Source organism: Apodemus sylvaticus, chromosome 22 (assembly GCF_947179515.1).
Source record: "Apodemus sylvaticus chromosome 22, mApoSyl1.1, whole genome shotgun sequence".
Taxonomy (NCBI): Eukaryota; Metazoa; Chordata; class Mammalia; order Rodentia; family Muridae; genus Apodemus; species Apodemus sylvaticus.
In genome coordinates this window covers 12009347-12028330 of record NC_067493.1, presented here as the reverse complement: position 1 = coordinate 12028330, position 18984 = coordinate 12009347, and positions in this window count along the sequence as shown.

Genomic DNA, 18984 nt, shown 5'->3' with positions numbered 1-18984 from the left:
GTAACTGTTTGAATATGCATTCCCTTTTAGAAAAAAAATATTAATGCTGAAGTTTAAACTGGTTTACTTCATGTTTCTGCAAGATGAATATGGAACTGTAGTGAATATATAATTCTTTGTAGGAAATTTAGTGAAGAACAGTGAGTTCACTATCATTTTTCTTTCCTTGGTTGATTTTTGCATGGGGTTGATGGTCTTAATATATAATTTTTGCTCTGCTAGAACACATTACATAGACCATACTTGTATTCAGCTCAAGGACATACACCTGCCTCTACTTCTGCGATTAAAGTCATGAGCAAATACACCGAGCTTGCCCATCAGTTTGTAGTAAGAAATTGTTAATAAAATTTTTCAGATGTGGGCTCATACCTGTTAATATGTGGTTTCCCATGCATCTCCCACTCAATTGGCATTTCCCTTGTAAGGCTGTATCCTATCCAAAGTATTCAAAAGTGACACAGGTGAATCTTACAATTCAAGCTCCTTCTAAAATGACACAGTGATGATAAATTCTGAATTAGGTAATGATTTGAGCAAGTGCCAAAATTATATGAATATGTTTTCGAGGAAGTTTATGTGTTTTTTATAGTGATATATCATATATATATGATATTTTTTATCATATATCATATATATATGATTTTTTATAGTGATATATCATGCTTTGTGTTGTACACGTGTATGGTACATTTAGGATGCAGTGACTTTTGATGATGTGCATGTGAACTTCACTGGGGAAGAGTGGAATTTGCTGGATCCTTCCAGAAGAATCTCTACAATGATGTGATGTTGGAAACCTACATGAACCTCAAAGCTATAGGTAAGACTTTTATTTTTTTTCTAACGGAAACAAATAATTCTTGGTTATTGATGATCTTCTATTATTTTAACTGCGAATAATGAAGATTGAGGTGAATAATTCAGTTTCACTGAATGTTCCCTGTAGTTTCTTTCTTTCTTTCTTTCTTTCTTTCTTTCTTTCTTTCTTTCTTTCTTTCTTTCTTTCTTTCTTTCTTTCTTTTCTTTCTTTCTTTCTTTCTTTCTTTCTTTCTTTCTTTCTTTCTTTCTTTCTTTCTTTCTTTCTTTCTTTCTTTCTTTCTTTCTTTCTTTCTTTCTTTCTTTCTTTCTTTCTTTTTGAGACATGGTTTTTCTGTGTAGCCCTGGCTATCCTGGAACTCACTTTCTAGACCAGGCTGCCCTCAAACTAAGAAATCCGCCTGCATTTGCATGCCATGTGCTGGGATTAAAAACTTGCACAACCACTGTCCAACTCTCTGTAGCTTTCATAGTGAAGTGAAAATTCACAATAACTTGAATTTTGAATAATTTCCAATAATATATCATTCATTTTCTGGCACTGTGTTTTAGGCTATAATTGGGAAGACCATCATCTTGAAGAACATTGTCCAAGTAGTAGAAGACAGGAAAGGTAATTTTCATGTACAAGCTTATACAAATTTGCCTCTGAGGAAATTTTAATATCTCCCAAAATCTCCATTGAAAACCAAGAGTGTAAAATAAAAGTCCTTCAAGTGTAGCTATTATTATAATATTCTTACAAAGCCATGTACCTCCAGATCCGATATCTGATTACTTTAAGCATTTGATGTGTAGCTCCTTTAGAGCTATAATGTGGAACTGCCAATCTGTATAGTCTCCTAGTACTTAAATGTTACACATTGAGTAGTGATAAATTTATATCCTAAACAATCTAATAAGCAAATAATCCATAGTAAAATTCATTATACTCATATTCTTGTAGTAATATTGTTAGGTTTGGTGAGAGGGCATTTTATGAGAATTAAGAATGTTGTTGTAGAGAAACATTAGTCTATAGTCCACATATTATAAGAAACAAAACTTCAAACAATGTGAATGCAATGTGTAAACCATTCATTTGTCATTCTTTTTATTTTATTAGGTATACCTTGTGTCACAATGGGTCAAAACCATGTGAGCATAGAGATATTGAAAGAAGCAACACAAAATGTTTGTTCTAGATCAATGAGAAGATATGTAATACTCTGCCTTTGATAGACATTAGGAAAATTATAGATATTATTAGTTAATTGGTTTTCTAGTTTTACAGGGACCATCTCCAAACTCATACTGTAGAAAACCTTTATGTTTATTAGGAATTTGTAAAATCTTCTGTGTGTCCTGGTTCACAGACAAATGTGTTGTAATTCACACTACAGGAAAATGTATTAATGCATTCAGTATTATAAAGATCAGAGCTGTTCAAACCTTCTTCTGGTAGCTGAAATACATCATATAAAAATCACATATAAAAAGAGGATATTATATATATGAGCTATGTAGTGACCATCATAGGTGTCTTGAACAACTCATGATGAGGGAGAACACCATGAACATACAAAATGCTAAAACCTTAAGATGTGATGCTTCTTTACCATTAGACCAAATTGTAAATATAATTCGTATTGATTGCATGATTGATAAGAGTAAGGAATGTGGTAAAGATTTCTCATGTGCTAATTATCATTGCAGGCATGTAAGAAGTAATACTGGAGAGACACCCTATGAGTGTTATCAATCTGGTAAAGCCTTTAAAAGATCCAGTTATCTCCAATATCATAAAAGCACACATACTCTAGAGAAACCTTATGAACATAATCAATGTGTTAAAGCCGTCGCAAGACCAAGTTATCTCCAAAGACAGAAAATGGCACATACTGGAGAGAAACCTTATGAATGTAATCAGCGTGGTAAAGCCTTTGCATACCCCAGTACTTTCCAATATCATAAAAGAACACATACTGGAGAGAAACATTATGAATGTAATGAATGTGGCAATGCCTTTGCAAGGTTCAGTAATATCCAAAGACTTCAAAGAACACATACTGGAGAGAAACCTTATGAATGTAATGAATGTGGTAAAGCTTTTGCAAGGCTCAGTAATATCCAAAGACATAAAAGAACACATACTGGAGAGAAACCTTATGAATGTAATCAGTGTGGTAAAGCCTTTGCAAGAAGGAGTTATCTCCAATATTATAAAAGGACACATACTAGAGAGAAACCTTATAAATGTAATCAATGTGGTAAAGCCTTTGCACAACTTAGTATTCTCAAATACCATAAAAGAACACATACTGGAGAAAAACCTTATGAATGTAATCAATGTGGTAAAGCCTTTGCAGGTCACAGTCATCTCCAAAGACATAAAATGACACATACTGGAGAGAAACCTTATGAATGTAATCAATGTGGTAAAGCCTTTGCAGCAACCAGTGATCTCCGAAGACATAAAATGACACATACTAGAGAGAAAACTTATGAATGTAATCAATGTGGTAAAGCCTTTTCATATCAGAGTCATCTCCAAAGCCATAAAATGATACATACTGGAGAGAAACCTTTTGAATGTAATCAATGTGGTAAAGCCTTTGCAATACAGAGTCATCTCCAATATCATAAAATGACTCATACTGGAGAGAAACCTTTTGAATGTAATCAATGTGGTAAAGCCTTTGCAAGACAGAGTAAACTCCAAAGACATAAAAGAACACATACTGGAGAGAAACCTTATGAATGTAATCAGTGTGGTAATGCCTTTGCAAGAAGGAGTTATCTCCAATATCATAAAAGGACACATACTGGAGAGAAACCTTATAAATGTAATCAATGTGGTAAAGCCTTTGCACAGCTTAGATATCTCTAATACCATAAAAGAACACGTACTAGAGAAAAGCCTTATAAATGTAATCAATGTGGTAAAGCCTTTTCATTTCACAGTCATCTCCAAAGACATAAAATGACACAGACTGGAGAGAAATCTTTTGAATGCAATCTATGTGGTAAAGCTTTTGCCCGTCACAGTGATCTCCAATATCATAAAAGAACACATACTGTAGAGAAGCCTTATGAATGTAATCAATGTGGTAAATCCTTTTCTTGTCACAGTAGTATTCAAAGACATAAAAGAACACACACTGGACAGAACCCTTATTAGTGTGATCAACGTGGTAAAGTCTATTCAAAAAGGAGAAGTCTCCAAAGTCTCTCTGCTAGCTAGAACCCTAATGAATATAATCATTTATTAAGTGGAAGTTATGAGGCCATCATTGTAGGAATATGATAGTCATGGGTGCTTGGGATTATTTCATCTCTTGATATGGTTGTTATGATGTTTTAGCCAAAAATGTTGCTGCCTTTAATGCTAGTCTGATTAGTTTCCTTGAGGTTTAGGTAAAGAGATTTACATTATTTGGATTGACATAGTAAGTCTCAAAATCCCCACATAAAATGTGGCCTGACAGTTTTAAAAAGCATAGAGAACTAAGAAAGGAAAAATACAAAATGTAAGGTTCAAAATGCAAAGCATCATTAGTAAGTTCAATGAAGTAAAATCCTGTGATCAAGGATATTCAATGATATTAAAGGAATGGTTACATTAGGGCAGGGTTCCATCTAGCTAACCTTATGGTATTGCAGTTTTATGAATATGAACTGTGTCGTGTTAGGAATTATTATTACCTGGTGATTGTTTTCATGTGGAGATACAAAGATACAAGTATGTGTCAAACAGAGAAGAGATGGATCTTGATTGCTTTTCTGGGTTTTCAATTTAACATCTAAAAGGAAAAGCTTAGGTCCGGGCATAGTGTTATATGGTTTTTATCCCAGCGTTCAGGAGACAGAGCCCTGCAGATCTCTGAGTTCAAGTTTAATCTCCTGATCAAGTTCCAGTACAGACAAAATCAGGCAGTGAAATTGTGAAAAATAGAATGTGGATGGTAATGTAATGGAAGGGGCCATATTTCAGCCACATCAAGTGACAGAACTCAGCAGATTTGTCTATGTGGCTCTAGATTTAGAAGCAAGAATAGAAGTGACTATTGAGACAAAGGTGAATAGCTATAGTTCACGAATTAGATATGATGGAGAAGAAATCAGCATCACTTTGCTGAAATCTTCTTTGTAGCATTCTCTGAGTGACAAAGAAGGAGTGTTCTAGAGGTTGCCAAGGTTGGACCTAGTGCTACAACTGGACTTGGTCATGTGTAAGAATCACTCAGGTGGTACTAATTGCAAGTATCATTGGCTAAGCAGAAAGAACAGAAAGAGCAGGAGAGTGGAGTCAACCAGAGCTTATTCTGATAAAGAAGACAGACCTGGAAAAGTGACCCAATCTCTTTGAAGGAGCAGAGACGATCATGTGTGGACCTCAGACATTGGGAAAAAAACTGTGATATTGAAGTTATTTTGGAGACCCAAGATCTTGAGTTCTTAGAATTTTGTGTTACCTGCTCAGGAAAACTGCATTCAGGGAATAAAACCACTCGAAGTGAAAGAATTCTACCACTCTGAACAAAGCAGAAAGGAGTTGGGGATCTGAAGAACACTTTGACAAGAGATAAGGAGATGCAGAGTTTAGAGATTGCTCAGTTGGCTTGGGTCTTATTTAGGGCCACTATTTCTTCATGTTGCCTTTATCAATTGTGAAGTATATACTGTGAATTTGGAAGTATATGATGCACTTTTTTGTGTTTGAACATGGTTACTATTACAGGATAGTATTAATCTCAGAGGAGTCTTTGAACTTTGGACTCAGCATTTTTTGGACTGCTATATACAATGGGGACTTTTGAAATAGGAGCTCATGTATTCTACATGGTTAAGTATGATCCATATACACTCATGTGTTTGAACAATCATATGGTGGCCAGGCAGTGGAACGTAGTAATTTTAATATGCCAAGGCAAGTGATTGGGATTATGAGGTGATTTGTCCTTGTTGGAGGAAGTGCATCACTGTGGAGGTGGGCTTTGAAATTACTTCCAGTGCTTAAGAGACCCTCCTATTAAGTCCATAGAAGACAGTCTCTTCCTAGCTGCCATTGAGTAAAGATGCAGAACTATCAGCTTCTTCTCCAGCATCATGTCTGTCTACATTTCTGTATTTGTTACTGCTGTGATGAAAATGGACTCTCTGAAAATGGAAGCCAGCCCCAATTAAGTGGTTGTTTTTATAGGAGTTGCCTTGTTCATGATGATTTTCATAGCAATGGAAACGAAAGAAAGTAACACTGTGAGTTCGTTTAATGTTATCGAGACTGCACAATTCTGTAGTATTTATTTTCATGAAGGTATATGTGTTAGAGTGAAATCTCATGAATGTGTTTATTATAATGAAGCCTTTGCACACCTCTATATTATGAAATCATTCATGCTGGAGAGAAATTCTATGAATGTTAGCTATGTGACAAAGCATTTATGTTATGGGATCCACTGAATTTCAACACAGTTCAAACACCAGGACAATGCAAATGATAAGAATCTTTTGTAGTTAACTTGCTACTCATTAATCAGCACCACAAAAATATACCCAGAAGCTTAGCCATTGATTTTTTTTTTGTATTTTTTTAGTTAGTCATGTATGCAACAACTTTCCTGAACATGTTTATCAGCTCAGAAATTGCCTTTGGGAAATTTTGGTTCATTTATGCATATGACCATGTCATCTTCAAATAAAAGTAATTTTACTTACTACTTACTAATTCATATTTCTTTCATCCTCTTCAGTTATTTTGTTCTAGTGAAATTTTTAGATAGTACTTTTAATAGATACAAAGAGAAGGAAACACCTTTCCTTGTTTGTGAGTTAGGGGAACTGATTGTAATATCTGGCCATTTAACTTAATGTTGGCTATAGCCTTGCTGTAATGTGATGTTAGTATGTGTATGTATTTCCCTTATGTGCTTACTCCAAGAATTTTTCCATAAAGTGGTGGTAGATATTCTAAGAAATTTCATCATCTAATGAGATGTTTTGGTCTGTATATATTAAATAAATAAATAAATAGTTCTTTTTAAAATGTTGTTTTTCTTAATTTGATTTAATTATGGTAAATTAATTCTACACAGTGAATTACATATTTCTTTTAGAATATTCAATTCCCTGGAGTACAGGCTTTTAAAAACATCTCTGTTATTCTCTGAATTTTTTCATTGTCTGTTATTTTCCCCATTTTCACTTTAGATTTCAGAAATTTTGATATTGTCTATCTTTCTCAAAGGACCAAGTCTATGATTCATTGATTTATTTCTATTTATTGATTTCAGCCCCCAGTTGGGTAATTTCTTGATGTCTACTCCATTTTATAATTGCTCGTTCAATTCTTTCTGTTCTAGACTTAAAATTGTGCTCTTCAGTTGCTAATATGTGAGCTCTCTACTTTTTTTTTAATGTAGGCATTTGTGCTATGAAGTTTTTCTAGGCACTACTTTTATCTTCATTTTGTTAAATAGAATTGTGCATGTTGCATATTCATTTTCATTGAATTCTGGAAATCCTCTACTGCGTACCTTTGTTTCTGCCTTAACATATTTTTCATTCAGTAATGTGTGGGTAGCTTCTTTGAGTTTGTCAGTCTTTTGATCTTTCTGTTTTGTTGATATCTAGCTGTAATTAATGGTGGTCTGACAAGACACATGGTGTTGTTCCAATTTTCTTGTGCATATAAAGCCCATCATTGTATCTGAATATGTGTTCAGTTTATGCGTAAGTTTCATGAGGTGGTGAGCAGAACGTATATTATCTTATTATTTAGTAGAATGATCTCTAAATATCAGCTGGATTTATGTCCATGCTATCAGATAGCTGGATTATTTCTGTTATTTTGGGCTGTAGAATTTGTCCATTGGTTAGAGAGGGGTATTGAAATAACTGAGTATAAGTGCATGAGGGTTATTATGTGCTTTTAGCTTTATAAATATTTGTTTTACAATTGTTGGTGACCATGTGTTGAGGGCAAAGATATTAAAAATTTCAATGTCATCTTTTGTGACTTCTCCAATTCTTTAGATTATTTTTTGGTTAAAATATATTTTGCTAAATTTTAAAATGGCTTCACCAGCTTGCTCCTTTGGTCAATTTGTTTTGAATATATATTCACTATACATATATACTTATATATATATATACATATATATATGTATATATATGTATATACATGTATATATACATGTATATATATTATACACACACACACACACACACACACACACACACACACACACACATATATATATATATATATATATATATATATATATATATATATATATATATATATCTTTACCTTGAAACAATGCCTATTCTTGATGTTGAGCTATAATAGAAGGACAGGTGTGTGTGTTAGCATACATTCTGTTCACATGCTTCTTTTTATTTGGTAAACTGAGATCATAAATATTGAAAGAGTTAATAAAAAGTGATTGTTAACTCCTGGAATTTTGTAGTTTTTATTGTCGAACCCACAGTTTTTGTTGGTACTGGTGTGTGTGTGTGTGTGTGTGTGTGTGTGTGCTTTCCCTTCTTTTGCAGATAACACAAGGCTTTTTAATACTTGTATATCATTAACTTTTTTTGGATTGGATTCTTCTTCTATCACTTTGTGTAGGTCTGTGTTTTTAGACAGATATTGTTCAAGTTTGACTTTATCATGGACTATCTTATTTTTCCACTTGTGGGGATTAAATTTTTTCTAGATATAATAATCAGTACACATGTACTTTCTGCAGTACATGTGTGCAAGCCCTTTTGGCATTAACATGTTCCAATGAGAAGTCCTCTTTGATTTCAATAGATCTTACTTTGTATGTTTTTTTGGCAATTTTACCTTTGTAGCTTTTAGTGTTACTTTCTTTGTATTGTATGCTTTGATTATGATTCAGGTAAGAGATTTCATTTTGTGGTCCATTCTGTGTGGTGTTTTGATGATTCTTGTACTTTGATTGGTACCTTCCTCTTTAGGCTAGGAAATTTTTCTTGTATGATTGTGTTGTTAATATTTTAGAGTCATTGATCTAGTGTTTTTCCTCTTTTCCTAGTATTCTAATGTTTTCTCATTTCAGAATGTCCTCAATTTCCTCAGTATTTTATGTTGGGAATATTAGATTTAATATTTTTGACTGATGTTTTCATCCCTTCTATAGTATCTTCAACGGTTGAGATTTGACTTCTATCTCTGTATTCTCTCAGTGAACCTCACCTCTCTAGCTCCAATGTGCACTCCTCATTTTTTATTTCCATTATTTGCTCAGTTTGTGTGTGCTTAATTGCTTCGATTTCATGGTCTCTAATAGTTTGCTTCCATCAATTCTTGTTTTTTTTTTTTAACACTTTTTATAGAATTTATTGTTTTCCTCCTCTTTTTTGTTTGTATTTTCCTAACTGTCTTTGGGTTATTTATTAATTTCCTCCAATTGTTTGTGATTTCCTGGATTTCTTTTAAGTTATTTAGCCAGTTCCTCTTTGAGTACCTCCAGCACCTGCATATAGTTGGCTTCAAAGCCTTTGTCTTATAACATCTATGTTGGGATATTTAAGACCTTCTTTGGTTATATAAATTGACTCACTGGCATTAACCAGAGAGGGATAAATGTTGAACCTTATTATATCATCTTTTGCCAACATCATGGAATGGAATGGTGTTATCACTTCTGAAGTGAAAAGTTTCTTTTCATGTGGATGAAATTGATTTACAATAGTTTGTTTCCATACAATGAAACTTGTTGTAGTGCCCACCCAGGGAACCATGACTGAAACAGAATGAATACTACCTAATTGATTCTATCTTTATTTGTTTAAAAAGTCAATAATTGATTTCAAAAGCATCACTGGTCTAATCTCCTGTTCGATTTTATTCCCATATAATTCCAGATCATTAAGAATATTTATTTCTGTACACAAAAATGTTGCCTGTAGCTGAGGCTTCCTCTTTTCATGAAATTGAGAATTTCTTTGAGCAGTCCATCATTTCTCTGCTGCTCAATGCAGGAATGTGTGTCTAGCAACTCTTCCATTAATTGAATGTTCAATAAAAAGCAATAATAAAACACTAAGTGGGTTTCCTCCAAACTCTCTGGCTTTTATTGGGGCATAAAATAAAGAGGTGCCTGTGTAAGAATCATTTTCGAAGACCAACTTTGAAGCAGGATTCATCACAATACAAAAAGGGTTGGAAAAAGAAGGTAAAAGATTCCTTGCTTTGACTGTGTTTGGTAATAGCAAGGAGTTGAGAGCTAATCAATTTTAGATGATCAATATATATCCTGACTGGCCATTTCTTGCATCTGCTCACTAGGTAATCAAAACTATAGATAAAAAAGGAAGAAAAAAACGAACTTATGCTAAAACCAATTATTGTAATTACACTTGTTCAAACAAAATATGAAATCTGAGTATCATAATGTGTCCCTATCTTAAATTAGTATTATTTTATACATTTAAAATGTTGACCTGAGAGAAAAATTATAAGTAAAATTTATGTGCTCTAGGACAAGATTGTAGACTGTGGACACATGACCAAAAAGCTTGTTACATTTTACAATAGACATTTTGGTATAATATAATTACATGATTTATTTCCTGCCCTCCATGATTGTCTAATAAAGATGCCTAAAGCCTAATGCTGTCGAGAGTAAAGGTAGATGGTCCTTTAGTTCACAGGCTTGGTGTCTGGGGTTGAGACCATGAAGGAGAGAGAAGAGGAAGAAAGAAGAATGTGCCATGGGGTAGGTGGATTGGATGGGCCTGGGTACATGAGCAGCCTAGGTAGATCATGGCAAGATCTCTCTCGCAGTTATTAACAGGAACTATATAGTCTGTCCAACTCTAGTGCTTTAAATCTTATTATAAATACCAAGTTCTTTGGTTCTTTTATCTTTTACCTTTATGATTCAAGTGTGGTTAAAAAAATAAATAAATATAGTATTTACTACAACAATGTGGCTTTATTTATTATTTCTGTCAAATGATTGAAATGGATTGAAAAGTAAGATGTCAGAGGATGTTCAGTAGTCCTGGCTCTTGTTCTCTCTAGTAAATGTCACATTGTGCTTTCAGACATCTTTTTTCTTAAGTAGACAAAGGGGGATTTCTGTAATCCATTATTAGATGTGGAAGTTGAAAGACAGCCTGCTGCTCCCTGTGGTGGTGCATGCCTAAAACCTCAGAACTCAACAGACAAGTCAGGAAGATCATAAGGCCAAGACCCAGCTCAGCTATCTTATGAATTTGATGCTAGCCTAAGCTAAATTAAACCATCTGTCACTTACACCTCAAATATTTTCATCAACTGTGGAACGAAGAAATGTCACATGAATACATACATTCACACATATCCCTTTCTACCTTATGTTTTTATGTGTATAGCAGCATTGCGGAAACAAGTGGAATCATTAATAGACTATCAAAATAAATTTCAATGAGGGAATTTGTTTACTTTACCTTTTGGATTTTCTCTTTTCATTTGTATTTCATCATGTTCTGTATCAAACATAGATTCCTTGTGCATTTTACTCAAAAGCACAAGCTGTGACAAATAGTACACACAACAAGTATGGCCTTTAATGTGTCATAATTTCATTGTAATTCCTATGGACTTTTTAAAAAGTTATTAAATACACATTTCTATTCCAGATGCAGAGGTCACACATGGATCAGTCAGGTCCCTAGTAGGGGAAGGTTATGAAAACCTGCAGTGTAAAAGTTAAATCACATAATGGCCAGTATGCGATTTTTAGTTTTCTCATTAAGCAGCAGCAAAGCCTCCTTCAAAACAAGACACTGACTTTGCTTTTTGCAAGAAAAGCTTAGTAAGGTGAAAGCAGTGAATAAGCAAAAGCATCTGAATATGAGAAAGAAATCAGAAGCCTGTAGAGCAGTTCATAGCCTAGATGTCAGCAGAGTGACGAACAGTGAAGAGAGGAGGCAGCTAGGTTAAAAAGTGACTTAGTGCCATCCTGACTTCAGAAGATGAACACATCTCTTGGTACATGGTGTGCAGGTACTGACCTAGTAAATGCCTTTTTGCCAATTTATCTCCATTAACATCAGCAGAAGCCATTTGTTTTATTTGTCATTGACAGTAGTATACCTTTACAGTTTTGCATTGAGGATATATTATTTTTACATCCGTGTGTCATAACTAAGGTACAAGGGATCTTGATCATCTGTGTTTTCCAATAAATAAGATATTAATGATCTAAAGTGCACATTATGTAGAAATTACCTAGAGATCACAAGGTATCAATTAACTTGGACTCATTGGTAACCCATAAGGGCATCGGAGGACTGAAAATAAATCCAACTAAAATTTAGTCGTCTTCTATTTTATTAAAATGCTTAGGAATCTAGAGGTGTATGTTAATCAGAGATATTAAATCCAAGGTGAAAATTAAGTTGGTACACCTGGCCCATCCCACTTCAAATAAAGAATCACAACAATTAGTGGGTCTATTACGATTCTGGGGACAACACACTACTCACTTGGGTGTTACACCAGCCGGTATGCCAAGTAGCCCAGAAATCTGCCAGCTATTCCACCATAGCAGAAATTAAACAGAAGAGAGGAGGCAGCTAAGTAAAAAGGTGACTAAGTGTGACATTTACTTCAAAAGATGAACACATCTTTTGGTACATGGTATGCAGTTACTGATCCATCCAACTATTGTCCATTTTAGAGACAGATCTTTGCCTGCTACTCCATCTTGGAAGAAATTGAGCAGACAGTGGGCCACCAAGTTACCATGAGACCTGCGCTGACCGTCATGGGCTGGGTGCATTTTGACCCAACCAGAGAAAATTAATTTGAAGGTGAAAGTTAAGTTGGTGCACCTGGCCAATCCCACTTCAAAGAGAAAAGCACAACAATGAGTGGGCCTATTACAATTCTGGAGACAGCACACTCCTCACTTGTGTGTTACACCAGCCGGTATGCCAAGTAGCCCAGAAAGCTCCTATTTTTCTGTTCAGTGCTAAAACCTGGAAAAGGCTCTGTAACAGGACCAAGCATCTGTGCAGGCTGCTCTCCCAGTCTCATTCTCAGAGAGAAATGTTTGCAGGGCCTTTATTGTGAGTCATAGATTGTGGACATTGGAACAGGGCTCTGCCATCAACTCTATCCAAATATTTTCCCTTTTAGAGACAGATCTTTGCCTGCTACTCCATCTTGGTAGAAATTGAACAGACACTGGGCCACCAAGTTATTATTACACCTGCGCTGACCATCATGGCCTGGGTGCATTTTGACACAACCAGAGAGCAGCATCGACCCAGCAACCTGACCATGTCCTGACTGCACAAGAAAGTTACACAAAATGTTGTCCAGATGCCTATAGTTTGTTCTCCTGTACAATGCCCTCTGCTTTCACGCATGCACCTAGAGCTTCCTGGTGCAGGTCCAATCTTCAAATGACTGAGGGAGAGATGACTAGGTCTTCATTTACTAAGGCTTTTTATTTATGCAGGCCCCATCCAGAAGTGAACAACTGCAGCATGAAAACATGTTTTTGGGGCGGCCCTGAAAGACACTAGTAAAGGGAAATCCTCACAGTGCAGAGTTTCGTGCAGTGGTCATGGCCACACACTTGTTTGGAGATGGGCGATTATTCACTGAGTCGTGAAGTATAAACAATAATGACATAACTGTCAGAGGCTTGGAAAGAGAATGATTATAACATAGCTGAGAAAGACAAAATGGAAGATGTGGGTAGATTTCTCAAAAAATGGGTATTGTTGACTCATTGGTAGCATGTGCACCTATATGTACTAAAATTACTGAAAAAGAGCCCCACACAATATAAATATAATTAAAAGTCAGGGATTAACCAACTTAGACATGAAAAGAGAAGACATGTTTCTTAAATAATAATAATAAATCTAACAGACAAATCCTGTATCGTGTGCATGTCCTCTCAGTTATGAATATTCCAATATGAGAGGCAGTTCATGTAGGAGTGTGTTCTAGTTTATCCAAAATTCCGGTGGATTTCTGTGGAAGTAAACGTGAGTGAACAAACCACATAGGTAAAGTTCTCTCAATGTCTTTTGTTTTAAGATTATTTATAACAAGCAAGATGGCATGGATCTTGATGCATTTAATGAAGGAGTCAATGAAGAAAGCATATTATATAAAAGTAAGTTATTTTACTTTCAAAAATGGATTTCCATAATTTATTCATTCTTGCTATTTAAACTGCACTCTTAGAATTGTAACAGTGAAATTAAGTGAATATTAATTGCGCAGGCCCCATCCAGAAGTGAACAACTCCAGCATGAAAACATGATTCCAGGACGGCCCTGAAAGACACCAGTAAAGGGAAATCATCACAGTTCAGACCTACATGCAGTAGTCATGGACACACACTTGTATAGAAATGGGCGATTATTCACTGAGTCGTGAAATATAAACAATAACGACATAACTGTCAGAGGCTTGGAAAGAGAATGACTATATTTGTTGAGAAAGACAAAATAGAAGACGGGGACAGATTTCTCAAAATGGTCAAAGGATGTAAAGATATTTATGTCCCGTGTAAATGCTCATCAAAAGGTGATGTGCTGAGCAAACACTCGGTGATCAAGTAGGTAGGATGGTCATTTGTGGGAAGTCAGCCTAGTCCCCTAAATATTTCTGTCATTTCAAATGAGTCCATGAGCACAGTGGACATGGTGGGGGTAGTGGGGATATTGATGAGTAACAGTAGAGTCCTCCACTCACCAAGCCTGACATGGCCACATCTGCAGGGGAGAGCCAGATCTACCAACAGCAGAGACCAACACTGAACCCTGGATGTGGAACTATTTCCTGGGTTGGCCAGCCATTGAGTTGGTAGCAGGACAATTTCATTGGAATATTTCTTCTGTGCTAAGGACAACGTTTTCTTCTTCCAGGACTAGATACATATTTGATTATGATTTCGACTTTCATGCACATTTTGCTTCTGACAAAACCACTATCCATGGGTGTGCCGAGTGGCCCTTTCACCGACTCCCATGGGGACCTCACACATGGAGACATTTGATGGCTGTGCTGGATGAACTAGATGAGTTGGTAGCAGGAATTATACAGAAGGCTTAGTCCAGGTAGTCAGGACCAAGCTAATGGTCCACAAAGTTCAGTCTCAGGACAAGTAGAGTCAGAGAAAGTGGGGTCACGTGTGGATAAGAAGCCTCTCACTGATCCATCTTGAAGGAATGTAGAATCATCACTGTGAAATGCTCACCGTTACATCGTGTTTTTCTCTTTCTTTCTTCTTTTTAATTTCTGAGTATGGCGATCTGAATGTTTGACATGTGACGTCCTTCTTGGCCATTATCTTAGCCATCTGTTTAAAGACTTTGGATATTGTATCTGAAGGAAAAGGCACAGAGTTTTATGGTCTATGATCATGGGTAAGAAGAACTTATGAATTCAAATATGTTGGATACATATTCTAGCCCCAAAGACAGTCCTTGTGCACTATATTAACACATTGCAATAAAACTATAAGTACTAAGTAAACAAACTCTTGAAGAAGGAAACAATTTGGTAATGGTTGATGAATGGGTTTAGGGAAAAATCAAGGAAAGAAGGGAAGAAAGAAAGAAAAAAGAAAGAAAGAAAGAAAGAAAGAAAGGAAGGAAGGAAGGAAGGAAGGAAGGAAGGAAGGAAGGAAGGAAGGAAGGAAGGAAGGAAGAAGGAAAGAAAACCCTGGATCTAAATCAAAATGAAAAGAGAGCACATATTCTGGGATATTGAAAGCAGTCCTATAAGGACAATTTGTAGCTCTCAATTCCTGCATGAAATATATATACTTTATTTAGGGATTTGAAGGTCTTGTCATAATGATCAACTTGCTTGGTTAGAGTTACACCAAGATAATTTTTATTATTTGTGGCTATTGTGAAGGGTATTGTTTCCCTAATTTCTTTCTCAACCCATTTATCATTTGTTTAAAGGAAGACTAATGACTTGTTTGAATTAATTTTATATCCAGCCACATTACTATAGTTGTTTATCAGCTATAGGAGTTCTCTGGTAGAATTTTTGTGGGTGGCTGATGTATACTATCCTATCACCCACAATCAGTGGCACCTTGACTTCTTCTTTTCTTATTTGTTTCTCCATGATCTCATTTTATTTTCAAATCACTGTAGCTAGAACATTGAGTGCTATACAGAATAGTTAGGCAGAAAGTGGTAAATGCATTGCTGAGTTTGAAGCTTACATGCTCTACAGGATGAGTATTAAGACAGCATAGGCTACACAGAGAAACTCAGTCTTGAAAATCAAATAAACAAATAATTGAAATTAATAAAATCGAAACAAAGAAAACAATACCAAAGTAAACAAATCTAAGAGGTCTGTTTTAGGAAAGATAAACAGGATTGACAGAACCTCGACTAAACTATCCAAAAGGAACTAAGACTACACCCTGATTAACAAGATGTGAGGCCGGCAGGGATTGAAGATTGCAACAATCAGCAGAGAAATTAAGATTTCTATAAGATTCTAAGAATAATTATATATCATTGCTTTAAAAAACAGTACTCCATGAATTTGGAAAACATAAAGAATAGTTCAATTTTGAGTTTCAGTCAAAGCAACAAACTTAAACCAACTAGAAATCAACAGACTGGTAATGGTAATGGCACACACCTTTAATACAAACACTTCTGAGGCACAGAATGTCAGATCTCTATCTCAATTCCAGGCAGCCTGCTCTACTTAGTGAGTTACAGGACAGGCAGTTCTACACAGAGAAACACAGTTTCAAAAAACCAAAACAAACAAACAAAAAACTCAGGAGACTAAATAAAACACTAACGAAGGAGAAAACTGATACAGTAATCAAGACTGTTCCTGCTAACGAAGTCCAAGCCAGAGAGATAGAGTACCAGACTCAAAAAGTCCTTGTTTTATAGTCATCCAGGAGCTTAATTTTTCTTTTCTTATACTTATGCTGTGGGTGGAGGAGATTAGGGACAGGGTTTATCTGTGTACCCTTGCCTATCCTGGAGTTTTCATTGAAGATCAAGTTGGCTTCAAATTCACAGAGATCCATCTACCTTTGCCTCCTCTGTGAACGGATTGAAGTTGTCCTTTCCACCATGGCCAGTTCTTCTCATTTCTTCCTACAAAAATAAGTAGATGGAGGAAAAAGTGGACTAAGAGGGGAGGAAGAGTAAAAGGAGGAGAAAGGGGAAGAAAAAGCATTTGGAATGTAAACAAAGAATACAGACAATAAATAAAAAACAAACATAAAACGAAAAATAGAAAAGAAAAAAGATAAAGTGAGGGGGTGATTTGGGAATGGGTGGAGGGAAGAGGGTTTATGGGACTTATGGGGAGGTGGGAACCAGGAAAGGGGAAAGCATTTGGAATGTAAACAAAGAATATAGAAAATAAATTTTTAAAAAAGAGAGGAAGAAAAGGAAGAGAAGGATGAAGAGGAAATGAAAAAGGAAGGAGAAGAAGAGGAAGAAGAAGGGGAAGAGCAGAAGGAAGAGGAGAAAGAGAAGGAGGAGTATTAGTCGAGTGGATCAAGGACCTTCACCAAATTCACTGAAACTAATAGAAGAAAAATGGGGAAGGGCCTCAACACGTGAGCACAGGGGGAAATTTCCTGAACAGAACACCAATGGCTTATGCTCTAAGATGAACAACAGAGAAATGGAAACCGCATAACCTGTCAAAGCTTCTGTAAGTCAAAGGACGCTGTCGATAGGACAAAACAGCAACCAATAGACTGAGAAAAGAACTTTACCGGCTAGATAGAGGGCTAATATCTAATATATTTAAAAAAAAAAAACTCAAGGAGTTAGACTCCAGAGAACGAAATAACACTATTAAAAATGGGGTATAGAGCTAAAAAATGAATTATCAACCGTGGAATATCAAATAGCCAAGATGTACCTCAAGAAATGTAAAACATCATTAATCTTCAAGGAAAAACAAATTTAAAATGACCCTGATTTCTTTCTCTGCCTCTTTATCCTTTGAGTATATAACAGTTACTGATTTGTTTGAGTTAATTTTATATCCATCTGCTTTGCTGAAGTTGTTTATCAGGTTTAGAAGTTCTCTGGTGGAATTTTTTGGGGTCACTTATGTATACTATCATATGATCTGCAAATAGTGATACTTTAACTTCTTCCTTTCCAATTTGAATTCCTTTGACCTCCTTTTGTTGTCTAATTGTTCTGTCTAGGACTTTGAACAGGTAGGAAGAGAGTGGACAGCCTTATGTAGTCTGTTATTTCAGTGGGATTGATTCAAGTTTCTCTCCATTTAGTTTGATGTTTGCTACTGGTTTGCTGTATATTGCTTTTACTGTGTTTAGGTATGGGCCTTGAATTCCTGACCTTTCCCAGAATTTTATCATGAAGAGGTGTTGGTTTTTGTCCTATATTCAACGGGTAAAAAAGTTGAGAAAGAAATTAGAGAAATGACACTCTTCACAATAGTCACAAATAATATAAAATACCTTGGTGTAACTCTAACCAAGCAAGTGAACGATTTGTATGATAAGAACTTCAAGTCTTTGAAGAAAGAAATTGAAGAATATCTCAGAAGATGGAAAGATCTCCCATGCTCATGGATTGGCAGGGCTAATATAGTAAAAATGGCCATCTTGCCTAAAGCAATCTATAGATTCAATGTAATCTCCATCAAAATTCAAACTCAATTATTCATATAGTTAGAAAGAGCAATATCCAAATTTACTGGAATAACAAAAAAACCCAGGGTAGCAAAAACTATTCTCAACAATAAAAGAACTTCTGGGGTAATCACTGTGCCTGACCTCAAACTACACTACAGAGCAATAGTGATAAAAACTGCATGGTATCGGTACAGTGACAGGAAGGTAGATCAATGACATAGAATTGAAGACACAAAAATGAACCCTCACACCTATAGTCATTTGATCTTTGACAAAGGGGACAGCAAATGTTGGAGAGTATGTGGAGAAAGAGGAACACTCCTCCATTGCTGGTAGGATTTCAGGCTAGTAAAAGCACTCTAGAAATCAGTTTAGCAGTTCCTCAGAAAATTGGACATAGCACTACATGAGGACTCAGCTTTAACACTTCTGGGCATATACCAAGAAGATGCTCCAATAAGATGTCCAATAAGGAAACATGTGCCACTGTGTTCATAGCAGCCTTATTTATAATATCCAGAAG